Raw genomic sequence first — 16,324 nt, 5'->3', positions numbered from 1 at the left:
GGTCAGTGTGTCAAAGTTTAGCATCCCTCGTTAGTCCGCCAGCCAAACACGAGTCCGTCACGGACTGGTGACGACACGGTGTAAAGTGCCCACCCTCTGGTTTCAGGGAGGCTGGAATGGATTCATGACAACAACGCAACACGCACACACAGTGAGGCCGTGTGAACGACTGGACAATTCCTTCCAGCAGAATGCATCTAGCACAACAACGTCACAACATATCAGCCAGCGGGACTCTATGGACCTTCAGTTGCTTTAGTGGCGCATTCGGCCCCAGCCGCAAATCCAGCTCGGATCGGCGAGAACAATGCTGAAGTTTTGGGTTCAAGGATGGAGAGGAATAACACAGAGGGGCTTACCCGGCCTTTCGAGGGGGCGGAGTTGAACAATTTGCAAAGTTTGTACACGGGATCAACTCATGTCCTCGGAGCGGGAATGAGTACTCAAGTAATGAAGTAACTTAAAGTAACACGAAGGAACTAAGGAAAGATCTTTAGGTGTTCTTCAAAGACCAGCCTTTTTATTTGACGTCATCTAAACTTGTTAATAACGTTGAGTATTTGACTTTGTGTTTGCAAAGCCACAGGCCGTGAGTGGAAAAGCGCAGCATGTGTTTCTCATTGCCGCCCAAAAAGATAACGATGTCGTGGCCCTTTAACTGGCCGGGCCTCGCGCACGTGAGTCCATCACAACCACATGTTCCACTCGCACTCAACTCCACCACTGTGCACGTTTCAAGACATTTTCCATTCTGCTGGCCGCCATGTTGCATGCAGGCAGGACATTTTCCCTGACTTGGGGCTTGTGGTTGATTTAAGAGGCAGCGCAGTCAATGACACAATCTCGCCGTTTTGTTTGCCTGTGAGGCCGCAGGAAGAGTAAGAGGAAGTAAATGGACTTTTTATATTTTCAGCAGCTCCTGCAACTTCAAGGTGTTCCTATTATTTTGCAACGGGACCCCAAAAATGAAGCCTTCATAACATGCATTTTTCTTTTTACTTTCTTTTTTTAAATTCAACTCCCGAAGCACGTGTCACTTGAAATCTAGCCTCAGTGCCTCAATATTCACTTTCCAAACATGACAAAATGACATACCATGAAAAGCTATTACTTGAATAATGCAAAGACACTAAAGAGGTTGTGTGAGTGAAGCGGCCCTTTTTCAAGGTTTTTAAAATGCTTCTATAAAACAAGACCAACAGCTTCTTGCCATATATAAATATGTCAGTGTGTACACGTTCTTTGGACATACACGTGTGCTAATATATAATTTTTTTTTACATATTTTTGTCAGACGTAACTGCTTCAAAACAAAGATTGAGGGCTGAGCGATATGGCCTAAAATTCCCATTATGGTAAATTAAATCCCTTCACAGTAACGGTAAAATAGCTTGAAATTAACTTAAAAATGGTAATGGAAGTATTTTTGAATGGGATGTTTAAATGCGAAAGGTAAATACGTCCTGCTAAAATACTCAGGAATGATCAGATGTATTCTTCTCTTTGCTTCTTTTCATACAAATTTAGCATTTTCTGCTTTTTCTTTTATGTACTGTAATGAGATGAATTTAGCATAAAAAACATACTGTAGTCCCTTAGCATATCTAAATTGATTAAAAATAGATATATGAATATACTCCGCGACCCATGTGAGGAATAAGCGGTTAAGAAAAGGGACGGACGGATGGTATAATATGAATATACTGCATACAAATTGGGGAGCATAACACGAGTACAAAGGTTAACCAATTTTGAAGGGTGATTTTGGTGGGTGCATATAACACACGGTTGCGTATTATACTTAAGAAAATAGAGTACACGGTTATCTGCTCTTCTTGTTTTAATGTGGTTGTTTTTTCACGTGTGCTACATCTGCTTTATATTCTATCGTTTTATTGTGGGAGTGTTTTGTTTCTTTTCTTGTACGCCAACGCGGCGCGTCAAGGGATGCGCTACAAATGTTTCATGTGTCCTCCATGGATTATTTTCTCGCCGAGTTGTATTTTCTCTAGCGCAGCAGCCGCTTCTTGATTGACAGGAAGCTCAGGCTACACGATGTAAACACGCGACGGCAGCCGTCATAAATAAGACGCGGCGGCATAAGCTCAAATTGAGCGCATCGTAATGCTCGATGATCGACTGTCTTAGCATGTGATTGATTATCTTGGCCAAATGCGTGTTGCATCTTCAGGGATGAAAGGGAGTCTCGCAGTGAGAAAGAAAATGTGTGCAAAGACACAAGAGAGACAGCTTTGAAAAAAGATGGGACTAAAAGCAAACAAAGTTCAAAAGGCAAAATATTTGCAGCTAGCATTGATCAAATGAGCAATAAAGCATCTGACAAAATGACACTTATTCCCTTTAAGTCAATAATACAAGAAAATATTTCGGACAATTTTTTTTTTTAGTTTTTCAGTTGAAAAGAGGAACAGAGTCTTATCTTTGTCACCTGTCGGGGGAGTGTGTCAAATTCAAGCGTCATTTGTCAGTCTGGCGAATCAGCGATTTTTGCCTTGCATCACAAATGGCACGGCACGTTTGTGATGCAAGTGTGTGGTCCGCCGTTTTGGAATGCCAGTGCAGCTTTTGCGCAACAGTGACAAGAAGAAAGTTGTCTTGATTTCAGTCTGATGGTGCCACCGCAAGCAAAAAGAGGAATGAATGTGGCTTTTGAACCTTGACACATGGCCTTTCGGAAGCAAAAGCTGACACGTGCGCACACACACACACACAAACAGGTGTCAGTCTGTGCGTTGCATTAACATATTCACATTTTATAAACTTACTACAGCCCTGGCCCCTGACCTGCTTAAAATCCACCGGGTCTGGAAAAGCAAAAGGTTTCTGCTGGGAACTTACTTGCACCAAATGGATCGTACAATTATTGTTCTTTTCAGAAGCTACTCACTCAAACGTATTCACAATAAAGGATTTATTTAGCTACATCGCAAGTCACTAGTGAATGCATACCTTCATTTGTTTTTTGCCTATCCATATCAATTGAAATAGCACTTGCAAGTGCTTTTATTTTGTATTTGTGTCCGAGTACAATATCCCTTTTCAAGGAACGGTGGTAAAAAAGTGCATCGGTGATAATGTCGCTATTTTCTCACTCCCTCTATCTTCCAACACGGCACGCGTCTTTGCTTCCTGTATGAGCCGAGGGACTTCCTGTGGACTTCCTGTGTTGACCTTCTCTGCGCAACAAAAACGACCCCACCACTCGTAGACTCGCACAAAGAAAGACAAGCGTGAAACCTGAGGCCGCCAGATAAGAGTCAGGAGGTGAATTGTTATTGATATGCTCCAGGCCGCTCTTTCACCTCAAACAGGACGCTTCCTCTTCCTGCTCCTTCATCATCATCATCATCATCATCAGTGTTATAACACTCAAGATCGGTGTGGAAAACACATTTTGAAGCTTGTCTTGTTCTTGGGACTGGACAGACTCAGGATTTTCAGTGGAGACTGGTCAAGACCAGCACTGATCTGCTATTCTTCAACTTCAGTTTTGTGCCAATGAGAAAACCAAAATTGTTTTACGGTGGTCCCACTATATTATATTGTTGTGCATGTTAAAGCAAAAGTCCGGCCACGTGATGACTGATTCAAACGGATATGTCGGTGGAACCTGTGATTATTTGGAGTAATCAGATCGACCAAGTTTTCTTTTAGGGATTACATCAATCCTGTGGGTCCAGCAGGTGAGGATTAGAAGTGACGACGTTGTCCATCTAACTTTGCTATTGACAGTCACAAGCACACCAACGGCATGACAGGATTTCAACAAAACAGGTTGGACGGGCGACGTTACGTAAACCACATCTGTGGTCAGGATCCACTGAGGTGGGCTTCCTGCTAGTGGTGGGTGGCAGTCCAGGGACAACATATGGCTCTCATCTTTACAGAATAGAGTTCAAAGGTGAGAGACCCCCATCCATCTGTCAGCTGGAGCCAAAGCGACAGAAGAAGTCACAACTTCCCGCCTCTTGCGTCTCTGCGGGTCAAACACAGCCGGCCGTTTTCCAAGTTTCAATGAATGTCCTAAATTAAATATAATAGACAGACATAATGCTCTGTGTATTGACTACATGTCTGACTATAAACTACATATACTATACGTATGTACAGTCACAGCATTAGTCAGCCCCCCACTGCAGTTTTAACACTTTGAGGTCTACATTATATTGCAGACTTTCTGCATATAAGAATATAAAACGTGTGAGTCACTCACGCTCGTCCCAAAGAGGCGACGTCAAAGCCCCGAATTAGCCCTCTTTTCTTCATGCTCATTCCTCGCTCACATGCACGCCATGTGCCTGTGACAACCGACTTGACAGGAAGCGGCTAATATTACCCTCCCGCGGCTGGTATGAAAGCAACATGACGGAGGCGTGTGGCAGCCCCTTTGACGTTCTCTTCAGGACACCAATTTTAAGGCCTCAGTGGCGAAGATAACACATTACTATTATCTTTCTTAAGGGCTGGCCCGCACTGACTTGTATATATCGAGGGGAAGACGTGTGGCGTGATGGGTTTTGTGCGGAAGCGAGACAAAAATGCGTAATGGAATGCGGGAACTATCCACAGACTTGAAATAGCAAGATGGTGGCCCCGTTTGCGTATGATGTGCTTCATGGAATGCCATACAACTGCCCACGTGCAACGATGACAACTTCCTCGTATTTTACTACTTTATGTGTCTTAAATTTGGTGGCAATAAAATCTCAAGGACTTGCTCATCTTTGAAGGACATCTGGCTAAAGTAAATGTCCACTTCAGACCAAAACGGGTGACTTTCAGTCGCAGTTTCTCAATATGCGTTCTTACGTCCTTGTGATCTTGCGCAACGTTATCACTCGTGACACAAGTACTGCTCCAATTGAACGTACGCGGAAAGCAAGAACACACGGAATAGCAAAGGTGGGCGCGTCAATGAATTTTGAGCGTCCGTCACTCGGCAATCGTCAACAGCCAGGACACCCTTCCGTTATCGATCGTCAATCCGTCAATATTTACGTCAATCTGTCATTCGTCGATTGCTCAGCAAAATGAGCGTCTGTCATTGCTTCCGTCATTCAAAGTAGGCATTCGTCAATGTTCGTCAATCCTTCACCAAAATGGGACGCACGTCATTGACGGATTATCGAACGAAATCGTGAACAAAATAGATGTCTGTCATTGACAGATCGTCTGTCAATATTAAAGGAATGCCCACCTCTGCGGAATACCTGGATGTTGTTTTCGTCTGTTAGCATAAACCAAGGATGCATCAGTTGGATACTAGTGAATTGCTCAGCTCGAAAATATCCCAAGATGCATTTCGTGCCACTTTCAGAGAAAGACGTCAGCGTCGGGGGGGATTATTTGTGAAAATGTTGAATATCTGTGCTGATAATCGATCTATCCCTAGTTAATACTGTATTGCAAGTGCTTACAGATTACATAATAATATGGTGGCCAAGTCCTACTTTGGTCTAAATGAAGCTCCTCAACACACTTCCAACAGGTCCTTGGCAACAAGATGCCACCAGATGGTGTCAAAGCAATACTGTTATTCAAATTTGAATCACTTTAATTCATTGAACAAATACATTTCAAAGCAGTACTACTTTTACCATTCTTTTTTTTTTTTTTCAAAGCACCTGTGCGTCTACTTAAATACAAAGTGTGAATACTTTGACCACCTCTGATGAATTCACATTAGTACAGCATGCGCACAGCAAGAAAAACGACACGTTTACACTTTTTGCACACACAAGCACACCTTGTAAATGCATTTAACTACAACATTGTGCAAACGTGTGAAAGCTCCCTACAGTTTCGACGTCCGCTGCGCGACCATTCTTTAGTCATCCGTAAGCATATCACTATCTGCGTTGAGTTTAATGTTTCACCGCTCGAATGTTTGTAAAGGTTTTGCCTCGTCCCAGCGAAATTGTGAATCATCAACCTGGAATGGCTTTGACGTCACAAGAGGGCATTACATTTTTTTTTACAAAGAATAAGCACAAATCCAATCTATGGGAACACGGCACTCAAGCTAATTCCAAAATATGGCTTTGATAAAACACTAACATACTAGACAAATGCATTCATGCATTGTACTATACATACTACCATAGAATAATACTAAAATACATAAAATACATCCGGGCCCCAAGCCTTAGGTTTGACACTTGTAAGGTCCCGAGAACAAATATCTGTATACAAATGCAGCGAGTCGGAGTAAAAAGTTGGCCAATAAACAGTCTCAAGTATGTGTACTCTTACTTTTCCCACTACTGCCCCCCATTATTTTCTATTCAGTAAAAAATGCCACCGCACTTTCCTCCAAGTTGACCCCAACTTTGCTACAATGGGTGCGAAATTCCAGCGACATTCCTCAGACAGCTTTACAAGCCGAGTCTCGGCGGCAAGCAGTGGGCAGCGTCCTGCAAAAACAAGTCTTAAATGTATATCGTGTTTGGAGAGAAAACAAAGCCGACACACTGGATGACTGCTGCGACTAAAGCGCCACTAGCGGCTAATGCGCTCCATGTGCCTGAAACCTGAGACCGGCAGCGGAGGAACACCAGGACAGACCTCGTCAGTGATGGAAGACTCCCTGGTGAGCCATCAATGCTTCCTGATGAACCTTGTCTTTTGTCACCTCCCCCTTCAAGACCTGCGCATCGGGCAGATGATGTCAAATTGGTCAGGGAAAATCACATCTCTTGCACCCTGATCATTTGTTTAATATGTGAGGCAATAAAAGAAAAAAGCTCAATTGAATTTTTAAGATTGTCTTTACTGTTATTGATCAAAAGATATGAAAATGACCCATGCACTTGATAAAAAAAGAAAAGAAAAAAAAGAAGTGGTTGTTTGAGCCAGTGGGAGGCGTGGCATGAACTGAATGGTACTAAACCTTAATTTGGGTCAAGAAAAACCGTAATGATCCCCCACAGGTTTAAGGTTTCTCCATCAATGCAGCATCTGACTGTGCCACATATTTCCTCCAAATGCCATCACTCAGCTCGCTCATTATCACAAAAAAAAAAAGAGCACTAATCACAAGTCAGCGCGCGCCGGAAAAGCCGGGACAATCCGCAAAAAGCCTCATGAACTCCACCGCAGATCCCCACCTCGGCATCCCCTCACTGAAGGCCATGTGGGGGGGGGGGGGGGGGGGTTAATCAGAAGCAGGCAGGCCGAAGCAGATCCCTTCATCGGGATTATAAAAACTGCCAACAATTAAGATGCACAAGGTCGGCGAGAAAGAAGCTGGTGTCTGTTCATTTCTTTGGATTAATTCAAGAAGCTTTTCGGAGCACTTGAGTGGAGAGGATTTCTTTCCTTTTGTAGTTTTTTTTGACGGGTTAAATAGGGCTGAATCTCACGATTGTTTTCACAAAAACTCACACTTCAATTGATAGATAGAGCAAATGACATTATTAAAAACTTTTCTTTTTGAATTTCCACCATTTGGAGTTTGCGTGATTTATCCTGAAACCAAACAAAGTCGATTTGTTGCCAAATCACAAAAAAAAAAGTTTCAGTATCACATTCAAATGTGATCAATTTTAACATTAATTTTCTAGTTATGTGATTCTGTTTCTCATTTCAACGTGACAAGTAGAGATGCTCAATACCACTTTTTTTTTCAGATTAATACCAATACGAGTACCCCATTTTTCAGAAGTTACTGATATCAATAGTACTTTTGATATGTAAATGTAAAATTTGATATCATTTGATTTGCCCAAAATGCAAAAAGCATTTTTCTTTCAAATTGCAAAAAAAAAACAAAGAGGCAACTTTCTATTCTTCTAATTTCTCATTTCTAGTTCCTGATTGTAAAACGCCGCTCAGCTGCCGTGTCGCGTGCCGATAAGTTGAAATAAGGCGAGCTGTCCACGAGAAAAGCCCGAATGAAAATCTGGCTGTCCGGATGCCTGACGTGTGTCAAGGCCTGGATTTCCGTACGCCATCCAGTCGCCACGAATTGCTACTTTCAACGTGAAATTAGCAGCGCTCAGGCTGACAATAGCGTCTTCGCTGAATGAGGGTAATGCAATTACAGTCCATTGTTGAAGCACGCCCACTCAATTCAATTCACCCGCAAGCTGGCAGCTAACGCAACAGCGAAAGCAACAGCGAAAGCACACGCACACGCACAATACACTCGAGCAGAGATTCTCCAAGTGTGGTACCACTTGTAGTGTGTGGGTTCTCTTTGGTGGTATGTGAGATGTTCGAACATTTGCACATAATTGTTCGTTAAAGTCCATTTTCAAATATTTGTTAAGGTACAATTTTTCATGAACTTTTACATCTAATACATTTTAGTTCAAGTAACACTAGGGAATTTTTCAACCTAATAAAATATGTTCATAACTCTTCTGGTGATACATCAACTTCAAACGAGTTGAATGATACCTTTGCCATGGCCTGAGGGGGTCTGCGTCATTTTGACTGGCACGAAGCAACTTAGAGGAGGATGGTAGGAACACTTCCACACACAAAACTACAAATGTGCTGACTGCTTTATGGCATACGTCAAAAGCTACCCCGGCCGGATAAAAGGACAGTCAAGGATCAACGTTAGCCTGGATTTAGCTAAAAAAAAAAAAACGACACAATGCGCTTGTCCACATAGGAAACGTGGTCTTCCTTCAGACATAACAACACCGCTTTTGGCCATATGGTGTCGCCATAATCAACATAAACTGAAAGTTTCTTTGTGTTGCTTTAAATGCCTCCTGATCGCTCTTTATGCAATATTTACGAGATGGATCGACTTATGGGACTACTGGGAAATTTAATCACTTCTTCCTTGACCTCTGTGTATGTGTGTGTGTTGTGTGTGTGTGTGTGTGTGTTATCCCACTAACCACGGGCGCACTCACACTAGGGCCATTGTAACGTGCCCAAGCACGCTTGCTGCTGAAGCGCGGATTCTATAGGTAGTGTGAGCGCAATCGAGCCGCGCCCGAGTACGGTTCGGATCCCCAGTTTGGCACGATTGGGAGAAATGGGCCTGAGAACAGTACGGTTGGCCGCAGATGCGCACAGCGAAACCTAACCAAGACGTCACGTACGTACGTACACACAGGCCAGTTTGGCGGAAGGGGGCTTCGTTCGCCTCGGCAACCGACTGCGCCGCTGGCTGATAGATGGAGAGGCTCATGTATAGATACTTAATGCTCATCCACAGAGGAAATTCACACCAAACAACAACAAGGCAAGGCGTGCCTAATGATAAAAGATATGAAAAATATGACGTCTTTTATTTAAAAAAATGTATGGGTCAGCGTGTCCTCGGCCCGCAGCAGATGCTCGCGGAGGAAGCAGCGTTGATATTTGAGCCAGCACAGATGTGGGAGTGCACATGAAGAGGAGGAGAAGGTTGCGCTGCGTGTTTCACGACACACCACCCCCACAACAAGCCACGTTTCCGCCAAGCACTACAATGTTGGACTTACACAGTTTTATTGCATTGGAGAGTACCAAAATAAATGGCTACAAATAAAGCACAAAATGAACATCAAAAATTATTTTTGACAATAACTCAATGAGCTAGCGATGTGACGTGTTACACCACCAAGAGTTCACAGCCGTATAACGCAATGTGGGTTTCACGTACGTGGTACCACTTGGAGGTGGAAACCCAAAGTAAAACTGTGTAAAACATACACTAATGTATCGTGACATGGAGGTCAAGCTTGGGCTCAGAGTGGCCCTTTTACCTTCAAAAAGTCAGTGTGAGCATTAAGCGCTACATTTAGGGGATAATCTGACCATCTGTTGAAGATTTGGCGATTTCCTCTTCTTCACAAGACACCATCGTGTCACGTGTGGATGGAAAACTGGTGATTTAAAGACATTGTTTCTAGAGTTGTGCCATATGGACAATTCTTTATATCTCTACTAACTGGCAAAATATACATACATACGAAAGATGAAAATATAGACCGAAAATTGTCAACCATGCGTCTCAGCTCCTGATTTATGACAACTTCCGCTCTAAACAGGAAATGAGGTTAAGTTTAAAGAAAGGGTGGGATATTCATTTTTGCAAAGGGGATGAGAAACTGGAACGTCACGACTTTGTCGACATTATTTTTTATTGTATTGTTGTTTTAATAAATTGCTACGCAGATGCATTGACATCATTAGGAAACACAGTCCCCACTTTAAACAAAATCTAATTTCACTTTAAAAATGATATCATCAATTGTGTGCAGCAACTGCCAACTTATATTAGCCGTTGCTAGCCATGACTCCCAAATATATACAGTAGAAAAGCATGAAATGTGTTATTTGTAAAATGCTCATTTGAGTCGAGCTGCTAGAGCACATAAACTAGATATAAACGTATTGAGCATGATGCAAATTAGCGACAACAAGCATAAACTTGACAAAACACAAGCAAAGAATAAGACCAAAAACCTACCTTTACTCTTGGCACTCAGTTTGAGCGCGTCACTCTCGAGTTTAGCTTACCTTTCAGTGTCGATGATAGCTTGAGCAATTCGGGACAGCAGTTATTGTTTACGTTGAGCTGAGGCACAGATGAACGCTGCACATTTGTACACAGTCTGGCCTTTTGGATTAAGACATTGAAAAAAGAAATCCATTTAGAAAAGAGCAGACATTTGTTTCTACTCAATGTGTACACAAAGCTCGATCCATGTCACAAACAAGCTGAAAAACTTTACAGACTTATTTTCACCTGGTTTAGGGGTATATTGTTCATCAGTGTCCCCACTATCACGGAGACAACTCCCGTCACGCCTCAGGAAGAGCCCTGGTCCGAGCCGAGGTCCTTTGTAAAGATGGACGTTGCGTTCATTTATAAATAAATAATGAACAGAAAATGACCTTTAAATCTAAACATCATGTTTTCAATGCTTCGGTGTGAATTGCCTCGCACCTGGCCATTCGGTCCGTATCACGATTCATCGGTCACGATTCGATTCGATTAATCCCGATACGACTCTGTTGATTTTTACTATTTTCTTTACTCAAATTTAGAAAATACTAACCAGATTTGTATGAAAATTTATTTATTTATCTGAAACTTCAGGCTCATAACTGTGAGCCAAACAATCTGTTTCATGTTTGAACAGAATTGACATAAAATATTAAGGCTTAATGTTCCATTAATATAACATTCTTCCATGCTTAACGTGTGAACCCTAAGTAAGACGTTTTGTTGAATATTTCCATCAAAAATTGATGTTTAAACATCAATCCGGCCACATATCGAATCGATTCAAGAATTGCGTGCTGTAATATCGCAATATATTGCAGAATCGATTTTTTTTTTTAACACCCCTACTAACTAGGGTGTCAGTGTTTAAATACAATTTGTGTGCAATTGTGCATGCTGAAAGCCGCCGAGCGGCAGCACCGTATTTGTGGCCGGAAAGAAAGCCACTGTGGCCTAATGTAGCGAATTAGCATCAAAACAAATTTGTCTAATATCTTCAAAAACAGGCACTCGACCTACTCATGACAGCGATACAAGTACACAATAAGATGGTACATATTGTTAATTGATCACAACTTACCTCAGGTCAGCCGGATAATCCAAGTTTGCAGTCGAAAAATGGCTGCGAGCACAAGTCCCTCTTAGGAGTCCAAAAAAAGGATGTAGTGATCCCTCCATCCGGAAAGCAGAGAAACTGATGCTTGCAAAAGGGTCCGTGTTGCTAAAGTATCAACCGGCAGCTGCGGAATACAGATGCTATTTTGGGCTGAATTTGGAGCGGATGGGGTTTGATGCCATTTTGTGACAAACTGCGTCAGTGTTTCAGGCAAAAAAAAAAAAAAAAAAAAAAAGATGCTGACAATTATGACACTGAAAGTGGTCAGAAAAGGATTAAAGTCACAACAGGACAGCATTGCATCAACAAAACCAGATTATGCCATCAATATGATTGTCTGAGAAAAATGTAAAGAAGCCTTCAATCCACTCATCTATCTAAACATTTTCAAGCGCAGTAAGGTTGTTGTTTTTTTTCATTTTGTCTCTCATGGTTGAATAGGATAAAAATGACAGACCACTGTCATCATTTGAAGAGGGACAACCTGCACAATGGCGGTCTGACTCAATCGTGAACCATGACACTACTCTTTGCAATACATGAAAGTTGGCTATTTGTTGCATTTATGGAGCATCATTGTCGCCAACAAATAGCTTCAATTCATGATATTGTCGATCGACTCAAAATGGACTCCCCAGAAACACGACATTGGCGTCTCAGCCTCACATTGCATACATATGACAACAAAAGCTGCGATCAAAATAGCATCAAAGACATGTATATTTCTATTTTGGCCCACGCTCTGTGCTCCATGTGGTCCTTTTTTTCTTTTTTCTTTTTTTAAGTATAGGGCAGATTATGGGTTCCACAGTGGGTGCCCACAGGAAGGCCTTACTAAAGACGGGGTGGCCACATTCTCAAAGAAGTCCCTCAAAATGTTCACACTGTGCACAATGTTACAGAAGCTTACTTCATTTTTTCAGCACAACATTTTTGCATTTCATATTTTACAACTGCTTGTTTCCACACATCTTTGTCGGCACAATTTGTTGTCTACATAAATCAGCCAAACGTCATAAAGGAATGTGAAGCTGCCACATAGTCAGCCAAAACCAAGTTCACACACATTCGTGTGTGCGCGCGCGCGTGTGTGTGTGTGTGTGCGTGTAACAGCTTGTCTGATTAATGAGATTACTTTTTGGATAATCCTACAAGAGCTTGTTGAAGGAGGTCACACACAGAAGGTTACATTAATCACAGATAGAGCGACCGACCGACACTATCTATCTTAGATAGATAGATAAGCCTTGTGAGAAACGAAATGTTGTCATGTGACATTTTAGCTTAATTGAAAGCAAACTTGTGTGTTTGACAACTTACCTCAAACTGCTGTTGTTACGCATCTATCACCGCTCTGTCTTTCCATCTCATCGTCCCTTTTAGAAGTTCCGAACCATCTTGTCTTTTTTGTATCCGTTGAAAAAAGTTCATGTCACCCAAGCCGTATTTGAAGCGAGCTTCTTGAAAAGGCGGCAAAACGCTCACTTCCGCAAACACTTCGACGTCATCACGGCGCAAGCACGCACACCTGTGAGCAGTGGGAACGTGCTTACCCGATCTGTATGCCGAACAAAATCCGCTACTAGCCATTGTGTGAGGCTCCAAGGTCGCGGAGTGGTACCGTCACTTGCCTACGATGCGGGTTGGCGTGGGTTCGCTTCTCCGTTTGGGAGACCATGTTTGTTCGTGTGCGTGTGAACGAGTGGAAAAAAGAAAAAACTGGCCATACTGTGAGTGCGGCCGCCATGTTGGAAAGACAATGTCGTCATTGGGGATGGTAATTAAATGGTCAACGATAGCAAGAGTGTGAAACTTAAGAGAGATTTCTATTACACACTATACTGTCATGAGTACATGAATGTACTGATTGTAAAAACTTGATAAACAAATAATACAATCTTTAATGTACAGGCCTATATATATATATAATTTTTAAAAAATCTTATTTTGTATATTGTGACAGGTTAGACTGCCCCAAATTGACCCGTTAAAGCAAGTGAACGCCACCTTTAAAACACAGTTTATGGTATTTTTTATTTCAAATAGGAAATTGACAAGCACTCATCAGACAACACGTTAAAACTTTTTCTCTGCCGTCTGCATCGACTGGCTGTGCGGCCATTTAAAAATAAATACTTGTTTTCTTTTTCAGAATGGGGGAAAATAATATAGACAGAACACGTGAGGCTCAAACACGTGAGACGCACAGACAGGCAGACAGACGCTCCAACTCGACCCTGACTCTCAAACCGGAAAAGTATAAAACAGCAAGAAAGGATTTTTTTCCCCTTAAAAATACAGAATCGTACAAAAACTTCTTTGCAATCACTGTAAAATGTCAGCTGGCATTATGAGAGGAAATCAGTGTGTGTGTGTGTGTGTGTGTGTGTGTAGTAAGACAAAGGACAGAATGTGCTTCTGTATTGTACATGACATATTCACACGTTCCCTTGTTGTAAATGTAATGTACATTTTACAGTCCTCCATCCAGTCGGTGGCGCTGTGATGGAGACGATCTCGACGTATGTAAAACAATACAGTCAAATATCAACACGTCGTCTCATTGAACAGGTTAACGTGGCCACACGCAACGTTCACATTTTCCGTTTACAAAAAAAACAACCAATGTTAATAAAAACTATTCTTAAAACGCTTCAAAAATAAGGGTGGGGTGTGGGGCAAAATAGTTATGGGACTTTTCAAGAAAGCAGGTTACAGTACAAAATGTGGTCCAGGTGTTAGCACATGTAGCATGCATGTGTGTTACGTTTGCCCTCTCATGCAAGCTCATACTGTATAAAAAGGCCACATGGCTTTTCCTTCACTTTTAAATGCATGTTTGAATCGCACTAACTGGTCCGACTGGCCTTTATTAAGGATGCAGAAATACATTTCCTCCGGTCCGTCCGTCCCCCGCCCGCTCGCTAAGCTATCATTCCACAAAACAAAACAAGCCACATGACATTGCTCCTTTCTCTTCTTGGTCATAAGAACGCAAACGGGAAGGTTTTATGATGAGAAATTTGGTCTCCAAGCTCTGCCGCCATGCAATGCCAAAAATTCGAATTCTTCGATACATTTTCATGTCACTCATTCATCTAGTGTATGTCATTTAAATGGACTTTTCTTGTGTGTGCCAAGCGAAATGGCAGAATTTTTCTGAAAACTGGCCAGCACAATTTGGACTACTTTTGTGACGAGTCGTCATTTTTGTGTTTTGTGACGAGTCGTCATTTGCTGCCAGGATCTCAAAATCGTCGCCATTTAGCATCACTTGCCCTTTAAATTTGGACAAAATATCTGGCACAAGTCCATCTTTGGAAGGACGCTTGAAAATTGGCAAAAAGAAAACATTTGTAATTCAAATCAAATTTGCAATTTGAGACTTTTTTTGTGGGTCCAAAACGGCACTTTGCCAAGTAAAATGTGCTTTGGGGGAAGAATATTCAAGATTCATCAACTTGTGGTGAGAATTGTTCAGTTGCAGGATTATTGCGGCTAACCCTGCTTTAAGACAATGCTAGCATGTAGGGATGTAACCAGAACGGCAATATCGTGGCATCGCGATATGAAAAGTGCCAAAATATCGTCACATCAGGTTGATTTCCTTTTTGTGCAGTTCTAGCACCCTCTAGTGGCTAGTTTTTTTTTTTTGGTGCCGTTTAATTTTTATATGGGATGCTTTGGCTCTTCTATGTTTAAAATCCACGCTAATCATCAGATGAAGGGAACGTAATATGAATCCAAAAGTGGGGGAACTCAATATGTGCGTGCATTTGCCTCAATATGAAGTCTTATTAGAGATTGTAGGTTGTTTATTTGCATTATTGTTAAAGGAGCTTATTTTTTAGTATGAGCTCCTTTTTTTTTTTTTTTTTATATCGCCAACCTCCCCACAATATCGTGCTAATTATCGCATCGTGAGCTTCATATCGTGACGATATCGTTACATCCCTACTCATCCTCTAAGGTGACAATGGCCAACATTATACCGCTAAGGGACAAACGTGATTGGATGGAATCCTTTTCCGATCGCGACCAACTGCACCGGATTTCTTTTCGGCGCGGTCGTCTGGCAAATTCTGCGTTGAGAGAACCAAGGGGGCGAAAAGTAACCGGATGAAAAAGGGACCAACGTGGCGCTGGTCTGAAGATCGCCACAAGGTGCTTCTTGTTCCTCCCCCTTTCCGCGTGAAACCTCACGTGGGCGGGGACACGACAAGGAAAGATGCGACGCGTGGTCCGACGGTGGGAACGCGAGGTCCCTCAGAAGGTTGCGGTCACGCCCGGACAGCTTTGTTGAAGTTTGCATAGAGGGTGAACGACGGAGCTGCACTTTCACACCAGTCCACTGGTGAGCTACAAGAGCATGTAAACACGAGGCAGGCGGGATTCCCACTTCTCTCCTTTTGCTTCCACACATCCGAGGTCGAACCTCTTAAAGGGATACTTGACTCATTGAATCGTTTTCGGCAGTTAAAAAGTTCATATTTGGTCCAGAATGAATTTGATAACTTTATTATTTTTCATGTACAATTAACGCATTGACTCGCTGCCATTTTCTCAGAAGCAATCCCCTTCGCTCCCGTGCTGTTTACTGGATTTTGATCATTATTCACAAATCGAGTTAGAATTGTGAGTAAATGAGCTTGTTTCCAAACATGGCCCTGGTTGATCTCTTATACTCTGCTTCCACCTGCTGGCTGTTTTTGTCATAACTACAATTTATC

At 42.2% G+C, this 16,324-nt stretch overlaps 1 protein-coding gene across 2 annotated transcripts in view; it reads right to left on the bottom strand.

Moving 5' to 3' along the window:
* Positions 1 to 13,082, bottom strand: part of LOC147171707 (Golgi-pH regulating cation channel) — a 55,469-nt gene extending 42,387 nt beyond the window's left edge. Inside the window, exons 1-4 of one of the 2 annotated variants that reach the window (XR_015095583.1) lie at positions 12,915 to 13,082; positions 11,559 to 11,718; positions 10,718 to 10,810; positions 10,489 to 10,588 (exon numbers count right to left, since the gene is read on the bottom strand). The gene's annotated coding sequence lies outside the window, so the exon portion shown is untranslated. The remainder of the gene's footprint in view (positions 1 to 10,488; positions 10,589 to 10,717; positions 10,811 to 11,558; positions 11,719 to 12,914) is intronic. The other variant, XM_086080736.1, reaches the window with a different exon arrangement.
* Positions 13,083 to 16,324: the final 3,242 nt, after the last annotated feature.

This window comes from Leptonotus elevatus, chromosome 7, assembly GCF_054856555.1.
Source record: "Leptonotus elevatus isolate MCC_2025b chromosome 7, RoL_Lele_1.0, whole genome shotgun sequence".
Classification (NCBI taxonomy): domain Eukaryota; kingdom Metazoa; phylum Chordata; class Actinopteri; order Syngnathiformes; family Syngnathidae; genus Leptonotus; species Leptonotus elevatus.
This window is presented reverse-complemented; position numbering and strand designations above follow the sequence as displayed.